Genomic DNA, 5,922 nt, shown 5'->3' on the forward strand with positions numbered 1-5,922 from the left:
ATTAAATTTTTATCTTCTGTTTTTTTTAAAATTGGAATGGCCCTAAAATATCATGTGCTGCAGCCCCCTTGCTGTGAGAAGGCACAACTACCACTGCAACAGATGGTCAAAGCTCCAGATCTTGAACAGGTTTTGGGATGGGGCACTCACTTTTGTGGACAACCTGTTCCTGTCCTGTCAGTATAAACACAAAATATTTCATTCTTATATCAAGTCTGAATTTATGCTTGACAATTTTAAAGGCTTTTCCCTTTCCACTGCCAATACAGGCTTGTAAAAACATGCCAATTTTTCTGGGATTATGACCATGATGTTTTAATCTGAAAAGACCTTGAAAAGACACAAAAATCTCCCAAGATATGATCTGGAGGCCACAAGCACAAAGCCCGTGAGACTAAGGGCCCTGGGCTCAGTGGTGTGAGTAGCCTGAAAGGGCCTGAAGGGGTGTTTCAGAGATGGTGGAGCTCTTCTTCATTGTGTGAAACTGCCTGAGGATGAAATAATGCCAAACAGATCTCCTGGGGAGTTCCAAACTGGACACAGAGGGAGAGGAATTTCCGTCCCAGGGCAGGGCTGTGGTGCAAAACATCCCCCAGAAAGAGTCTGGAGCAGCCCAAGGCTCTGTGTGGCCAGGCAGAGGCAGGCAGGACGCAGAGCTGTCAGCAAAGGAAGGGCCCAGCCAGGTGGGGCAGCCGGGGGATGACGACAGCCTGCAGGGACAGAGGCGCAGGGCACGGACACCGTAGCACAGCCTGGGCTGCACAGGGCACAGGGATGGGCAGCAGCTGCAAGGCCCTGACAGAGCCAACTCCTGCAGCACTTTGGCCATGGCTGCTGGGCCTGGGCCTGAGCCATGAGGAGGAGACAAGTGACCCTTGCAGGCCTGGGGCCTCATTGCCTCCTTGTCCCTGCTCAGCAGCCTGGCAGGGGCCGCCCCATGCTGCTGCCCTTGGCATTGCACATCCCCACATCCCAGTGGGCCGGGAAGAGCCCTGAGCACTGAGGGAGGGACAGGATGTGCCTTGGCAGGGGCTGGGGCTCGGGCCTTGGCCCTTTGCATTCCTGAAACACATGCAGGTTTGCTCAGCATCAGAGACACCTTTGCCTTGTTTGTCCCCACCTGTCATCAGTGCCTGCGGTGTTCTGCTCTAACTGGAACCTGGGGACATTTTCTCAGTCATGTCTGTCAGTGGGACCCATTAAAACTTCAAGAAACATTTGACTGTGAGTTTTGAGAAGTTTTTTGAACATACTCTTAGGGACTGAGTCTGATGTAAACAACACCAAATCCACAGGAGGATCATTAAAGTCCTTGTGCTTTTCCTGTGCTGCTCAGCTGGCCTGGGCTCTTGGAACAGAGGCAGTTCCTGGCAACCAAGGAAAGTTTCAAATAGTCCTTTCTCCTGAGGAGAAATCCACCTTCAGATGGGCCACCTTTGTTATTTGAAATGTAGACTCAAAGTTTTCAGTGGCATAACATACTTTTCTGTTCCTTTCTCATTAATTGTTAACCCTCTCTTTTTTGTTTGTTTTGGTTTAGTTTTGCTCTTAACAATATAGAACATCATTCTCTTACATGGAATATTAGCTTTTGCATTAATGCCTGTTGGTATCAATGCCTATACAATTTTAACTTTTGAATACAATACGTGTGTTTCACCAGCACACTAATAAACACATAGAACTGAACAATAGAACTAATCTGTCTTTAGCTCCCACTGCTGCTTCAGTAAATCGTCTTGCTCCTTTTTCAGTTTGTGTTGCTTTTTTCTCCTGCAATTTCAGTTCTTCCATCAGCTGAATCAACATCTCTGCTTGCTGTTTCTCTCCCTCTTGTCTTGTTCTTTCCAACACTTCCCCTTGGGCAGTTCTGTAGTTGTTTTTATGACATTTCTTCTCTTCAAGGTCGGTCACCTTCTTTTTGGTTTTTTTGCTTTATTTGGTCACTCCTAGCTTTTCTTACGCTCCTTTTGTGCAGCTCCAACTCTGCCTCTCAGAGCTCTGCCCCTGCTTCCAGCTACGCTGTGCCGCCACCAACACTGGCACGTGCCGCCCCAGGATCCGCAAATTGCGGCCGTACCTTGGGGTCGGTGTCTCATAAGTCACCCAGACTCTCAGGCTCTCAGGGCTGCCTACATTGCTTTTACGCTCTCAGGTCCTCCTGGCTGCAACTCGTCTGGACTTTTAGGCTCTCAGGTCTGCCTGTTTTGCTCTCAGGTTCTCAGGTTCGCCTGCTCTGCTGGTCAGGCTCTTGATCAGCCTGGCTCAGCTCAGCTGGGCTCCACCATCTTACTGCTCTTAGGTCTGTAGTCGTCTGCCAGGATCACATCAGGGTCACCACTCATTGTCACCCAGTCCTCATAGGGGGCACCAGCTGACAGTGGAGTCACAACTGATGCCTGTATCAGTCCCTCATTATCTAAAAACTCTCATACCTTTCTCTCTGTAGCCTACCCACGGACAGCTCCATGCAGCTTTCTGACTCCTTCTCTCTTCCTACTCTCTTCCTCCTCGCTTCCTTCTTCAGCACTGGATTACTCTTTCCTGCCTTTTGCATGATCACCTGACCCTTTCTGTCCATCAAACACCTGCTAGACCCTTCTTCCTCACAGCACAGCCTCCAACTGATTCTCAACCAGCTAACCCACTGTTTTATAACACTCATTCTCACTGGATGTAGCTGGGATCTATTAAGGGCAAGGCTGTTCCCACTCCTGGGAGATGGTACAGCTGCAATTGATCAGGGGCAAGATTGCCTTCAGCACTATCTCTATTCTCTTTACAATCCATCCTCCCACACCATGGAGAATCTGTGTACAGTACAGAACCTCATGGAACCAAGGGGCAATTGTGATGCTGCAGGGCCCCAAGGATCCAAGAACTTGGAACAGGACTGGCTGGCTTGGCCTCTGGTCTGACTGGTCCAGCTGACCTTGACATGTTGAGGGCTGCTTCTCATCTACCCCTGAAACCCTGGAGTTCTGTGCATTCCTGCCTGTAGGAAAGAAATGTCCTCCTCCAAGGCTTGATGGCCAAAACTGGGATTTTTCCCCTAAATTCAATTATATCCAAAGATTGCTCCCATATGAAACCTGCCAGGACAGACAGCTCTGGCTGGCCTTGGCCTCTTAGGGGCCATCTCTTATCTGCCTTCAAAACACTGGAGGGCTGTGCTTTTCTTTCTATGGAAAAAAAAAAAAAAAAACAAAAAACAACCCATCTTTCAAGTCCAGATGTCCATGGCCAAAACTGGGAACCTGCCTCCAAAACTCCTTCTATCCAAGGATAGCTCCCAGACAAAAGCTGCAAGGACAGTCTGGGTTCCCTTGGCTTCCTGAGGGCCAGCTCTCACCTGCCTTTGAAACACTGGGGCTCCCTACTTTCTTTCCTGTGGAAAAGAACTGCCCTTCCTGTCCTGACATCCATGGACAAAGCTGGGATTTGGGCTCCTGAACTCCATCTATCCAAGGATTGCTACCAGACAAAAGCTTCCATGACAAACAGGTCTTGCTGGTGTTGGCTTCTTTGGGGCTGCATCTAATCAGCCTTTGAAACACTGGGGCTCTGTCCATTCCTTTTTGTTTAGAAGAACTGTCATTCCAGTCCTGGCACCAATAGCTGAAATGGAATCCCACCTCCAAAACTCCACATATAATCAAGGGCTCCTTTCAGACAAAACTGCAAGGACAGACAGGTCTGGTTTGCTTTGGCCTCAGGTGAGTGCCTCTCATCTGCCTTCAAAAGCCTGGGTTTCCTTTCTATAGAAAAGAACCGTTCTTGTCCAGGTGCCCATGGCGTCAAGCACAAGGCCACAATCTAGGGATGAAGGAGCTCAGTGCTCATTGGAGTGGAGTCTGGGGACAGGGGATGAGAGCCCTGGGAGTGCTTGAAGGGTGGTTTCAGAGATGGTGGATCCTTTTGACATCATAGAGAACAGCCAGAGAAAGGAAAAAATAATGCCAAGGGCACCTGGGGGAGCCCAGACTGGGAACAAAAACGAAGGAATTTCCGTCCCAGGGCAGGGCTGTGGTGCAACACGTCCCCCCGAAGGAGTCTGGAGCAGCCCAAGGCTCAGTGTGGCCAGGCAGAGGCAGGCAGGACGCAGAGCTGTCAGCAAAGGAAGGGCCCAGCCAGGTGGGGCAGCCGGGGGATGACGACAGCCTGCAGGGACAGAGGCGCAGGGCACGGACACCGTAGCACAGCCTGGGCTGCACAGGGCACAGGGATGGGCAGCAGCTGCAAGGCCCTGACAGAGCCAACTCCTGCAGCACTTTGGCCATGGCTGCTGGGCCTGGGCCTGAGCCATGAGGAGGAGACAAGTGACCCTTGCAGGCCTGGGGCCTCATTGCCTCCTTGTCCCTGCTCAGCAGCCTGGCAGGGGCCGCCCCATGCTGCTGCCCTTGGCATTGCACATCCCCACATCCCAGTGGGCCGGGAAGAGCCCTGAGCACTGAGGGAGGGACAGGATGTGCCTTGGCAGGGGCTGGGGCTCGGGCATTGGCCCTTTGCATTTTTGGAACACATGCAGGTTTGCTCAGCATCACAGACACCTTTGCCTTGTTTGTCCCCACCTGTCATCACTGCCTGCAGTGATGGAACCTGGGGACACTTTCTCCATTTGGTCTCTCTGTGGGTCCCATTAAAATTCAAGAAACTTCAGTGTTTCAAGTTAACTGAGTACTTGAGAAGTTTTTTGTACACTCTCTCAGGGACAGAGTTGAATGTAAACACCAAATCCACGGGAGAGTCATTAAAGTCCTTGTGCTGTGTCTGTGCTGCTGAGCTGGGCTGGGCTCCTGCCACAGAGGCAGCTCCTTGCAACAAAGAAAACTTGAAGAAAGACATTTCTCCTGAGAAGAAATCCTCCTTCAGATGGGTCACCTTTGTTATTTGAAATGTAGACTCAGAGACAAAGTTTACAGCGGCATAACAGCCTTTTCTGTTCTTTTCTCACCAATTGTTAACACTCTATTTTTTGTTTGTTTTGGTTAATTTGCTTTTAACAGTAGAGAACATGATTCTGTTACATGGAATATTTGCTTTTAAACTTAGACCTATTGATATCTATGCCTATGGAAGCTACGCCTATGGAATATTAAGTTTTAAATACAATACGTATGTTTCACGAGCAAATAAACACGTTGAAGTGAACAATTGTGCCCCAGACTCTCCAGGATCCCTAACTGTTCCCTCAGCATCCATTTAGCACCCCCTCCCCCCACCAAAAGCATCCCTGGATCCCCTGAATGCTCCAACCAAACCGATTCCCGTTGGAGCGACTTCAGGGAATTCATCTCCAATCATCCCCCCTGGCCTCGGAGCCCCTCATAACACGGTTCTGCGCCTAAAATTCCTGCCATGCCCCGCGGCCTCAAGAGCCCGGTTACAGCTCCCCAAGCTCCCCCCAAGTGCTCCCGAACCGTACACGTTCCCCCCGAGGACCTCAAGTCACGGCTCGGACACAAAAGTGTCCCCCAAGCGCCTTCCCGGACCCCAAACGCCCCGTTCGAGCCACTTCCGGGACTACAGCTCCCAGCATGCTCCGCGGCGCACACAGAGCCCTATTCCAGCCGTGACTCCATCTCCCGTCATGCCCCGCGCCCCGCCGGCAGCCATTGGAGCCGCGCCTCGAACTCCCGTGATGCTCCGCGGCCCCGTTACACCGTGTTCTACCCGCGCCTACAACTCCCATCATCCCCCGCGCCCCAGAGAGTCCCCTCAGGGCCCCCAAGTGCCCGCCCGGACCCCGAATTATCCGACAGAATCCTTTAGTGCCCCGCCAAGGGCCCACGCGGCTCCCCCAAGTGTCCTCCAGACCCTTAAGTTCTCTAGAAATTCCTTCCCCAGCTCCAAAACATCCCCAAATGTGCCCCAGAAACGTCTCCGTGGACCCCAAAGTAGCCCCTTTTACCCTGTCTGAGA

Source organism: Chamaea fasciata, unplaced genomic scaffold (assembly GCF_029207755.1).
Source record: "Chamaea fasciata isolate MVZ Bird 193981 ecotype frontalis unplaced genomic scaffold, bChaFas1.0.hap1 SCAF_347, whole genome shotgun sequence".
Taxonomy (NCBI): Eukaryota; Metazoa; Chordata; class Aves; order Passeriformes; family Sylviidae; genus Chamaea; species Chamaea fasciata.